At 38.2% G+C, this 13101-nt stretch overlaps 1 pseudogene; it reads left to right on the top strand.

Moving 5' to 3' along the window:
- Positions 1-544, top strand: part of LOC102818826 — a 4404-nt pseudogene extending 3860 nt beyond the window's left edge.
- The last annotated feature ends 12557 nt before the right edge of the window (positions 545-13101 follow it).

Here is a 13101-nt window from a genome sequence, read left to right as displayed (position 1 = left end):
TTACCAAGAATAGCTTTGGTGTCATCCCTAGCACTCCTCTGGCCATCCATACATCACTGATGCCAAACCAGAGCATTGATATTTCCCTGCCTCTCAACACCTTAGGCCCAATCATGAAGATGGAACCTCTAAATAACCTGCAGGTGGCAGTAAAAAGCAATATTGATGTCTTCTACTTCAGCTGCCTCATCCCTCTCAATGTGATTTTTGTAGAAGATGGCAAAATGGAACTCTACGCCTTCCTTGCAACGTGGAAGGATATTCCCAATGAAAATGAACTTCAGTTTCAGATTAAGGAGTGTCATTGAAATGTTGACACTATCTCCAGCAAATTGAAAACAACAATGTTTATACTATTGCCAAGGGGAATGTGGAAAGGCAGGACATGCTGTATCAATCCCTGAAGCTTACTAATGGCACTTGGATTTTGGCCAAGCTTCATATCCAGCCAGGAAACCCCAATTATATTCTGTCGCTGAAGTGTAGAGCTCCTGAAGTCTCTCAGTGTATCTATCAGGTCTGTGACAGCATTCTGAAAAACTAATGAACTGGTCCAGTGTCCTCCAGCCACCCACCCTGTGATTGGTGCAAACCAAGAGCTCTTAACTGGAAGAAATTGTGTTGATGTGTAGAATCTGAACCCAAACATATTGAGGCCACCCACCAAGGTAGTGACTAATGTAACCTGTACTAACATTAGGACATAACCTGCTGGATATTTTTAGTTTCCTGTGAACGTTGTGTAACCACTACTTAAATCACTTCCCACCTCTTGACACCTGCTGCTGTGATTCAGCCTTACTTGTGGACTACTCCATGCTGGGCCAATGGCTGGTGTTTTCTACACCTGCTTTTGAGTGTAGTTAGATATTTTACAATCAAGAGCTCATTGCAAAAACAAAAAACAAAAGAAGGTAGAAAAAAATTAAAGCAAGGAAAGTGTCACCGAAAAAAAAAGAGCCAATAGTACTGAAAAAAAGTCCAAGATGTACTGAAGACATTAACAAAGAAGGCTCTGAAAATTTATGGAATGCAAATTGAAATATTTCTACAAACAGATATAGCACTGGAGGCACTCACTTATTTATGCCAAGAAATTTGGAAGACAACTATCTTGCCTACAGATTGGAAGAGATCTGTTATTTGTGCCCATTCCAACCAGGTTACCGAAAGGAATATAGAAATCATCAGCCAGTGTCATTAATATCACATGCAAGTAAAATTCTGCAGAATTTTAAAATGGCTGCAACTGTATATTGACAAGGAACTACCAGAGATTCAAGTCAAATTCACATGAGGACATGGAATTAGGAATATCATTGCTGACATCAGACGGATGTTGCTTAAAAGCAGAGAATACCATAAAGATGTTTGTTGTTGTTGTTAAATGTCGTTGAGTTGATTTCGACCGATAGCAACTCTATATAGGGTTTCCAAGGAGCAGTTGATAAGCTTGAACTGGCGACCTTGTGGTTTAAAGTGACTTTGCAGTCCAGTGCATTAACCCACAGGGCTACACCAGGACTCCAGAAAGATGTTTACCTATGCTTTATTGAGGATGCAAAGACTTTTTTTTTTTTTTTTTAAGTTTTATTATGAATTATGTGATAGTTTACATTGGAGAACGTTAGCTTTACATTCATCCTATCATACATCATTTTATTGCAATGGTTACAGTCGCCTCCATGCATCATCAACCAACCAAAAGGTATATACCCTGCAAGCCTGCCCCCTCCTCCCCCCAGTCGTCAGCACACAGCCCCTCTCCCTCTCTGAGTCTAGAGTCCCTGGCTGCTCCTTCTCTCCACATCATCGTCTCTGCCTCCATCTCTGGTGTCACTGCTTCTCTGGATAGGGTCTCACACTTCACTCATCTCCCTTGATGGTTCCAGGGACCTCTGCTCTTAGACTGCAAAGTCAGTCATTTCTCTCCTTTTGCTTCAAAACATCCACTTTTACATTTCCAACCCTTGCAGTCAGTCCTGATAACAATTATTCACCGTTGTGCCACAAGGGACCTATTCCCATCTCCTTTCATTAGCCCTTCACAGACAGATTGGATACTACTTAGTGAAGATTCCACCTTCCTCTTTACCCTCTGGATCTAGTCTCCCTCTTGAAAGCATGTAAGTCAGTCACGTCTTGCCTTTGTAGTCAATGTTTAAGTTGCCCATCCCTGTCTACTCAGTGTATGGAGGAGGTGGGAATGATTCTCACTGTAAAGATTCGTTCCCTCTTTTCAGTTACTGCATCCATAGGTGTAAGTCAAGTTCATCAAATTGTATCAGATTACTCTTTTTTCCCCTCTTCTTTCTTCTAGTTGAGTTCTGATCATCCAGTCATTGAAGCCAGGTCAAGTGGGGATTATCTGCAATGCGGGTGTTCTTATGCATATGCCCTCTCTTCTTATCAGCTAGACGATTTACTCTCCACTCTAGTCCTCTGTGGCTATGTCACTGACTCTGGGCCCAAGAGTCCCCAGGTCTTGCCACACTGCTGGCCAACCAGGTCTCCACCTGGGGTCACAAGAGTTTACTGAATGTTGTAGGGCTTAGCTTGTAGCTTCACTGCTGTTTTTCCCTCACTTCCTCTTATTGGTGACAAATGTAGTCACCAATCAGAGCGTGTATTACCATTGAGTCTTAGTCTTGGAAGGGGTTTGCCCTAAGGGGACCCGACCACTTGCCTTGATGTCTCCTGGGTGAGTAACTTGCTTGTTCTTGTAGTAATCAGTTGGATTGCCATTATTGTTTTATATTTCTCCTGTCAGTCTTTCTTTCAAGAAGTATCTTTAATTCTTCTAGCCATTCTGGGCTAGTCCGCTTGTCCTTTCAAGTAGAAATTTTCCACCTCAGAAGATTCTGGATGCGGTTCAGGATTCCACCTATGGTCTTATGTAATGCTCCACAGGAAGCCTCCTTCACTGAGCACATTGTAGCCCCATTTTAGGTATTCCAATCAGTTATAGGCAGAAGAAAGACTAACAAGCTTTCCGTGGTAATATTTCTGGCTATACCTTTCTCTCCCCCTCAAGTATCTATTTAATAATGGTATGCCAGGGAAACCAAGATTCATAAGACAGCCAAGCATTTTAACATTATGCCCGTTCTGACCATCCTCAATCCCTGTATCTCAGAGCCCTGTTGTTCCAGGGTTTTGTATACATCATTATTTACCTCTGTCCCACTTAGCCCATGCAAACCTGCCTAATTGTTTTCCCATCTGACTTGTTCTTCCATTCTCCTCCCCATTTTTGTGTATTGCTCCCCCCACCCCAGCACCCAAACTATCCTGTGTCTATTCCCTGCCCTGTGCTCCACCTTCCCCTCTTTCCCCGCCACTCACCCCCCACATCTCAGTAACCAGCGAAGAATCCCTCCCCCCTTTAGTATGGGTTCTTTTTCTTAGTCTTTTACAGTAGTGGTCCTATGCAGTATTTCTCTTTATGTGACTGACTAATTTCATGCAATATAATGTCCTCAAGGTTCATCCATGTTATGCGGTGGCTTGCAGCTTCCTTGTTGCTCTTCAAGGTAGCATAATATTCCATTGTGTGTATGTACCACAGTTTTTTAATCCATTCTTCAGTTTATGGGCATTTAGGTAGTCTCCATCTTTTTGCTATTGTAGGTAGTGCTGCTATGAACATTGGTGTGCATATATCTACTCATGTTATTGCTCGTATTTCTTGTGGATAAATACCAAGTAGAGGAATTGCTGGATCACAAGGTATTTCTATTTCCAACTTTGGGATTAGCATCTTGATTCATAACAACTGTGTACCAGAGCTGTGAACCTCAAGGTAAGAAGTTTGAAACTACCAGCTCTTCCAAGGGAGAAAGATGAGGATTTCTGATTCCATAAACATTTACAGCCTCAGAAACCCTGTACAGGGTCGTTATGAGTCTGAACTGACTTCACGACATATAACCAACCAACCAAATGGCTAGTGATCATGAACATTTCTTTATATGTTTGTTGGCTGCCTGGATCTCCTCCTTGGTGAAGTGTCAGTTCATGTCCTATGTCTATTTTTTAATTGGTTATTTGTCTTTTTCTTGTAGAGGTGTTGCAGTTTCCTATATGTTTTAGAAATGAGTCCCTTGTCTGATGTGTCCTTGCAAAAGATTTTTTCCCATTCTGTGGATTCCCTTTTTACTCTTTTAGTGAAGTCTTTTGATGCACATACATTTATAATTTTTAGTATGTCCCAATCATCTATTTTGTCTACTTTTGTTTGTGTCATTTTCAAAATGTTTGGTAGTCTGTGTATTCCCTGAATTAGAGCCCTCACATTTGTCCCTATTTTTTTATTGATGGCTTTCATAATTTTGGGATTCACGTTTAGGTCTTTAATCCCTGCTGAGTGGGTTTCTGTATAAGGCATGAGGTAAAGGTCTTATTTCAATCTTTTGCAGATCCCTTTCCAGTTCTGCCAGCACCATCTGTTGAAAACACTATTGCTTCTTCATGCCATATATTTAGGTACTTTGTCAAAAATCAGTTGGCTGTAGGTGGATGGGTTAATTTCTGGATTCTCGATTCTGTTCCATTGATCAATGTACCTTTCACTGTACCAGTATCAAGCTGTTCTGACCACTGCAGCCGTACAATAAATTTTGAAGTCGGGGAGTGAGAGGTTTCCAACCTTAATCTTCTTCTTTAGTAGTGCTTTGCTTAGCTTGGGTCTCTTTTCTTTCCATACATAGTTTGAAATTGTTATTTTTATCTCTTTGAAGAATGTTGTTGGAATCTGGATTGGGATTGAATTTTATGTGTAAATAGCTTTGGGCAGTATTGACATTTTCACAATGTTAAGTCTTCCTATCCAGGAGCATGGTACATTCTTCCATTTTTGTAGGTCTCTTTTGGTTTCTTGTAGTAGTGTTATGTAGTTTTCTTTGTATAGGTCCTTTGTTTCTCTGGTTACATTTATTCTTAGATATTTCATCCTTTGGGTGACTATTGTAAATGGTATTATTTTCCTAATGTCCTTTTCAGTGCTGTCTTTTTTGATACAGAGGAATCCAACTGCTTTTTGTATGTTGATCTTATATCCTGCCACTTTGCTGAATCTTCCAATGAGGTCTAGTAGCTTTTTTACTGAGTCTTTGGGTTTTTCTATGTATAGTATCATATCATCTGTAAATAGGGAGAGTATTACTTCCTTATTGCCAATTCTGATGCCTTTAATTGCCCTGTTTTGCCATATAGCTCTTGCTAAAACTTCTAGCACAATATTGAACAGGAGTGGTGACAAAGGGTGTCCTTGTCTGGTTCCTGTATGCCGAGGAAAGGCTTTCAGTTTCTTTTCATTGAGATAATGTAGGCTGTTGGTTTTGTATATATGCTCTTAATTATGTTGCGGAATTTCCCTTTAATTCCTACTTTGTTGGGTATTTTTATCAGGAATAGATGTTTGATTTTGTCAAATGCCTCTTCTGTATCAATCGATATGATCATGTTTCTTTTCTTTTTTTAATTTTATATGGTGAATTGCGTTGATCATTTTTCTAATGTTGAAACATCTTTATATCCCTGATATGAATTCCACTTTATCATGATGTATTATCTTTTTGATATGTTGCTGGATTCTGTTGGCTATGATTTTGTTGAGAATTTTTGCATCCATGTTCATGAGGGATATTGGTCTATAATTTTCTTTCTTAGTAACATCCTTCCCTGATTTTGGTATGAGGGTTATGTTTCCTTCATAAAAAGTCTTAGGAAGTTTTCCATCCTCTTCTATATTCTGGAATAATTTGAGTAGAATTGGTGACAGCTCTTCCCTGAATGTTTGGTAGAACTCACCAGTGAAGCCATCTGGGCCTGGACTTCTTTTGGTTGGAAGTTTTTTGATGATCTGATCAAACTCTTCTTTTGTTATGGATCTTTTCAGGTTTTCCGCTTCACTCTGTGTAAGTTTAGGTAGGTTGTGTTTTTCTAAAAATGTATCTATCTCTTCTAAGTTTTCAAATTTTTTTGAGTACAACTTTTCATAGTATTCTGTTATTATCCTTTTGATTACCTTTGGTTCTGTTGTGACATCACCCATGTGGTTTCTAATATGTGTTATTTGTGTATTCTCAATATTTTCTTTTGTTAGGTTTGCCAATGATCTGTCAATTTTGTTAATCCTTTCAAAGAATCTGCTTCTTGTCCTGTTGATTCTTTCTATAGTTTTTCTGTTTTCTATCTCATTTATTTGTGCTCTAATCTTTATTATTTCTTTTCTTTTGGTGGCTGTAGGTTCCTTCTTTTGGTCTGTTTCTAATTGTTGTAGATACTGTGTTAATGTGTGAATTTTGGTTCTTTCTTCCTTTTGGATGTGTGCATTTATTGCAATAAATTATCCTCTTAGCACCGCTTTTGCCGTGTCCCAAATATTTTAGTATGTTGTCTCTAGGAACTTTATGAGTTTGTGTTTAATTTCTTCTACCACAAAGTTGATTTTCAGCAGGGTGTTATTCAGTTTTCATGTATTTGTCTTTATTTCTTTCATCTACCTATTGGTGATTTCTAATTTGATAGCATTAAGGCCTGAAAAGATGATTTGTAGTATTTTGATATTTGTAAATTTATTGAAATTTGTTTTGTGGTCTAACACATGGTCTATTCTGAAGAGTGTTCCATGTGCACTGGAAAAGAATGTGAATTGTGCTGGTGTTGGGTTGAATGCTCTGTACACATCTATGAGGTCCAGTTGGCTGATTGTGTTGTTTAGTTCTTCTGTGTCTTTGTTAAGTTTCTTTCAGGTTGTTCTATCCAATTTTTGAAAGCAGTGTTTTAAAATCACCCACGATTATTGCAGGTTCGTCTCTTTCTTTCTTCAAATTTATTGGAGTTTGCATTATATATTTTGGAGGTCTTTCATTGGAAGCATAGATATTATGGTTATGTCATCTTGTTCAATTGTTCCTTTAATCATGAGGTAATGTACATCTTTATTATGCTGGTTTTTGCCTGAAAGTTCATTTTATCGGAGGTTAGTACTTCCACTCCTTTTCCAGGTAGATGTGATCAGGATGTGGGCTTCCCATTTCACTCTTCTTATTGCTTAACTCAGATTAACTTTTACAGGGGTTGTCTGCCTCCCAGGTATATGGCAGTTGGTACTGGTTCTTGCCTGGATTTTGGTGTTTTATAGAGTGCGATTGTAGTTTGACTAAATGGCAGCAGTTGCTGTCTCTTCTTGGGTAATATAGGGAGAGAAAGAGTCCCCCAAAGGTAGAAGGGGAGCATAAACCTGCAAAACAGCAACAGCAAAAAACAAAACAAAACCAAGAATAAAAACAACAACAACAACAAAACTAGACTGGATACTATAGTCTATAATCACAAAAAAGGGAGAGGAAGGACAGAAGAAGAAGAAGAAGAAGAAGAAGAAGAAGAAGAAGAAGAAGAAGAAAAGTCTGTAGCCTAATATGAATCCGACTTTAATGTCCTCTTTCAGCTTCTTGCCTTCAAAGCTGTCTAATATATTTCAAGATGTCACTGTTGGTTGTTATGCTGTACCTCAGGATTTAATTTAATTTTCACCCTGTTTTGTTTTTAAACTCTCTTTTCGTCTCCACACTCCTTGTTCCGGTCTTTTCCCTATTAAAAAACAGTTCAGTGCTGGCTTTTGGGCTGAGAGTATCTGTGCACATGTGTGGCAGGAAAAACTCACCAGCAGTGGAGGTGGGGGGTGTCCACTCATTCAGGCACCTGCCTCTAGTCACCATAATGGAGGTGCACAAACAGGAGCCAATGAACAGATACCAAAAGACATTTTAAAAAAGGAAATCAGAACAAAGCAAAACCTAGAAAGTATATTGTCCACCTTGGCTCAGAGGTTTCCGTGGATTTATTCTGTGGTACATCTCTCCCCCACTTGGTCTCACCTAAGTTATCGGCTCCAGGCTGCTGAGCCCAGCAGATTCAAAAGTATGTGATTTCTTACTTCCACTACAAGTTCCACTAGCTATAAGCCTTCAAACTTTTAAAATATTTCTACCTATATGGTTCAGTTTTGAAGCTCTGCCCTGAACCTGCTTTGCCCAGTATTCTGTGGTATTGTTGATGGCAAACTTCACTATACTTCTAACCTATCCACCATCAAGCCCTGCCTTCCAAAATGCAAAGACTTCTGACTGTGCGGATCATGACAAGTTATGAACATCACTGAGAAGAATGAGTAGTCCAGACACTTAATTGTGCTCATGAGGAACCTGGACATAGACCAAGTAGTCATTCAAACAGAACAAAGGGACACTGAATGATTTAAAATTAGGAAAGGTGTGTGCCAGGATCATAGTCTTTCCTTATACTTATTCCAACTATATGCTGAGCAAACAATCCAAGAAGCTAAATTATATGAATAATTGAAAGAAGACTCATTAGCAATCTGAAATTGCTTGCTGAAAGCAAAGGGGACTTAAAATACTGATCAAGATCAAAGACCACAGTACTTGGTATGGATTGCACCTTAATGTTTTGTTGTTGTTAAGTGCTGTTAAGTCAGTTCCAACCCATAGTAACCCTGTATAGGATTTCCGAGGAGTAACTGGTTAGCTTGAACCACCAACCTGGCAGTCCAGCACATTAAACCACAGTGCCATACCAGGACTCTTAGCTAAATGTATAGAAAACAAAACTCTTCACCACTGGACCAACAGATAAAATCATCATAAATGAAAAAAGTTTGAAATTGTTAAAGTTTTTATTTTGCTTGGCTCCACCATCAATACTTATGGAAGCAGCAGTCAAGAAATCAAAAGACATGTTGCATTATGCAAATCTGCTACACAAGACCTCTTTAAAGTGTTCAACAGGACTAATGTGCACTTGATACAAGCCATGGTGTTTTCAATAGTCTCGTAAGCATGTGAAAGTTGGTAAGGAATAAGGAAGACTATAGAAGAAGTGATGCACTAGAGTTATGGTGTTAGAGAAGACTATGAAAGTTACCATGGATTGCCAGAGAACAAAAATATCTGTGTTGGAAGAAGTAAATCAGAATGCTCCTTAGAAGCCAAGATGGCCAAACTTCATTTCTCATACTTCAGATTTATTATCATGACAGACCAGTCCCTGTAGATGGAAATCATGCTTGGTAAACTTAAGGGTCAGCGAAAAAGAGGGAGACCACCAATGAGATGGATTTGCACAGTGGCAGCATCATTGGGTTCAAATATAGCAACAATTGCAAGGATGGCGCAGGATCTTGTGGTGTTTTGTTACATTGTACATAGGCTTGGTGTGTAGGAACTGACTCAAAGATATCTAACAACAAAAACAACAGTACCATTTAAGCATTGAGATTTAACCAGAAAAGCAGACAAGGCAATGTAACGATTGAGGCAAAAATTGGAATGATGCAGTCACAAGCCAAGGAAACCCAGCAGTTAGGAGAACCTTCACAAGAAGAATGGTCACACTGACATCTTGATTTCCACTCAAAATACTGAGTTTAGATTTCTAACCTGAACTGTGAAAGAATATATTACTGTTGTTTTAAGCTAACCATTTTGTGATGATATAAGGCACTGGAAATTAACAAAACATGCAACATAAATACAGAAAAGTATACAAATTGCAAGTATGCATCACAAAGTGAACATACCTGTGACCAAACAGAACTTTACCAGCAGAATCTTCTACATCTCCCCTCAGTTACTATCACCCCCTCCTCTTCATATACAATCACTGTTCTGAATTCTAATATCATGGACGCGCTTTGGCAGTTTTTGATCTTTTTAACTAAAGAAACACGCATCATGTGCTAATTTGTGTCTAGGTCTGTAATTGTATTATTTTCCTTTATTGTTAGAGCTAATTATGTCAAGTTGAAGAACTTTTTCCTTATATCAAGTTCAATAAGCTCAATATTTCCTTCTCCTTTTCATAACTTCAGTGCTCCTATAAGAGATGGCCTATTAAAAAATTCTTTATTCTTGTCTTGTATATCCTTGCACTATTAACAAACTTTTAAATTATTGTGGCACCATAGTATACCTTAATTTATAAGTCCTTGAATAAGTCCATTTTGCTCTTCTGTCTGCTTATCTTATAATGCTACACCAGGAATCCTGATGTGGTGCTGTAAGATCAGCACTAACCTGTAAGCCACAAGGTTGGCAGTTCAAACCCTCCAGCTATTCCCCAGAAACCCTATGCAGGGCAGCTATGATTCAGAACCGACTCAATAGAACATAACAGTAAACAATAACAACAAGATTACATCATTTACTTTTCCTTTTTTGAATTGTTTAATTCCAAATTTTAGATGGGTATTTTAGTTGTTTTTTTCCTGCTTCTACCTTAATTTCACTGTGGTTAAAGAAATAATCTGTTTGAAATCAATCCTTTGAAATAATTTGAGAATTTTCTATTTTGGGGTGGTGGGTTTCATAAACTTGCCATAAATACTTGACATGAATGCATGTTTGTAGGTTTTGTGTGTGTGTGTGTGTGTGGAGAGCAATGTATTCTGTACACATATATGCCATCAATGTTAGGTTTGTATGTCTATTTCCATGCCTTCCTTGCTTTTGTTTTTTCCTTCTTTTACTACTTTTTCTACATCTGCTAAAAAATTTATATGATTTTGGACTTGTCACTTTCTCCTTTTGATTCTACAAAATTTTATATTACTGTATTTTGAGACTATAAAATTAAGGGCACATAGAATTATGAATTGATATACTTCCTGGTAAATTAAAATTTTAATCATAATGAAAGTGCTATACTCATTTTTTCTTCTTAATATTAACATCCTATATCACTCGTCTGTCAGTTTGTCTACTGTGGTGGCTTGCAAGTTGCTGTGATTCTGGAAGCTATGCCCCTGGTATTTTAAATACCAGCAGGGTCACCCATGGTGGACAAGTTTCAGATGAGCTTCCAGATGAAGAAAGACTAGGAAGAAGGAGTGACAAACTACTTCTGAATATTTAGTCACTGAAAACCGTATAAATAGCTGAGAAACACTGTCAGATATAGTGCAAGAAAATGAGCCCTTCAGGTTGGAAGGTGCTCAAAATGCAACTGGGGAAGAGCTGCCTGCTGAAAGTAGACTTGATCGTGATGATGTGAATGGAGTAAAGCCTGTAGGAGTAAAACCCACGGGAACTTCATTTGCTGCTGGGGCACAACCAAAAATGAAGAGAAATAGCTATAAACATCCATTAAGATTCAGAACATGGAATGTACGAAGTATGAATCTAGGAAAATTAGAAATTGTCTAAAATGAAATGGAATGTATAAACATCAATATCATAGGCATTAATGAGCTGAAATGGACTGGTATTGCCATTTTGAATCTGACAACCACGTGGTCTACTATGCTGGGAATGATAAATTGAAGAGGAATGGTGTTGCACTCATTGCCAAAAAGAACATATCCAGATTAGTGATGAAGTATAATGCTGTCTGTGATAGGATAATATCCATGCGCCTACAGGGAAATACAGTTAATACCACTATTGTTCAACTTTACTCACCAACCACTAAAGCCAGTGAGGATGAAATAGAAGAATTCTGTAAACATTTTCAATCTGAAATTAATCAAACATGCAATCAAGGTGTATTCATCATCACTGGTGATTGGAATTCAAAGGTTGGGAGTAGAGAGGAAGGAACAGTAGTTGGAAAATATGGCCTTGGTGATACAAATGATGCTGGAGATCACATGATAGAATTCTGCAAAATAAATGATTTGTTCATTTCAAATACCTTTCTTAAACAGCATAAGAGACAACAATACACATAGACCTCGCCAGATACATTACATAGAAATCAAATTGACTACATCTGCAGAAAGAGACAATGGAAAAGCTCCATATAATCAGTCAAAACAAGTTCAGGGGAAGATTGTGGAACAGACCATGAATTGCTCAAATGCAAATTCAAACTGAAGCTGAAGAAAATGAAAACAAGCACATGCAAGACAAATATAATCATAAATATATCCCACCTGAATTTAGAGATCATCTGAAGAACAGATTTGATACATTAAATCCTAAAGACAGAAGACCAGAAGATTTGTGGGATAACATCAAGAACATCATACATGAAGAAAGCAAAAAGTCATGAAGAAGACAAGAAAGAAGGACAAGTTCAAAATGGATGTCAGAAGAGACACTGAAACTTGCTCGCCAGTGTAGAAATGCTAAAGTAAATGGAAGAAATGAGGAGGTACAAGAGCCAAACAGAAAATTTCAAAGGTCAGCTCGAGAAGATAAAGCCAAATATTACAACAATATGTGCAAAGAGCTGAGGTCAGAAAACCAAAAGGGAAACACATGCTCAGCAATTCTCAAGCTGGGGGAACTGAAGAAAAAATTCAAGCCTCAACTTTCGTTATTGAAGGATTATCTGGGAAACTTATTGACTGATGCAGAAAGAATCAAGAGAAGATGGAAGGAATACCCAGAGTCACTGTACCAAAAGGAAATGGTTGACGTTCCAACCATTTAAAGAGGTAGCATATGATCAAGAGCCAATGATACTGAAGGAAGAAGTCCAAGGTGCATTGAAAGCATTGGCAAAGAACAAGGAACCAGAAATTGATGGAACAAAAATTGAAATATTTCAAGAAATTTAGGCAGCACTGCAGACACTCACTCATCTATGCCAAGAAATTTGGAAGACAACTATTTGGCAGACTGATTGGAAGAGATCCATATTTGTGCCCATTCCAAAGAGAGGTGATCCAATGGAATTCAGAAATCATCAGAAAATGTCTTTGATATCCCATGCAAGTAAAATTTTACTAAAGGTAATACAGACACAGCTGCAAGCACGTATTGATAGAGAACTTCCAGAGATTCGAACTGTATTCAGAAGAGGCCATGCAATGAGGAACATCACTGCTGATGTCCTATGGATCTTGGCTGAAAGTAGAGAATATCAGAAAGATATTTACCTGTGCAAAGGCTTATTGACTATGCAAAGGCTTTCGATTGTGTGGATCATGACAAGCTATGGACAACACTGTGAATTATGAGTATTCTGGAACACTTAATTGTGCTCATGAGGAATCTGTTCATGGACCAAGAGGCAGTTGTTAGAATAGAACATGGTAACACTGAATGTTTTAAAATTAAGAAAGGTGTGTGA

This window comes from Chrysochloris asiatica, unplaced genomic scaffold (genome assembly GCF_000296735.1).
Source record: "Chrysochloris asiatica unplaced genomic scaffold, ChrAsi1.0 scaffold00010, whole genome shotgun sequence".
NCBI classification, from domain to species: Eukaryota; Metazoa; Chordata; class Mammalia; order Afrosoricida; family Chrysochloridae; genus Chrysochloris; species Chrysochloris asiatica.
This window is presented reverse-complemented; position numbering and strand designations above follow the sequence as displayed.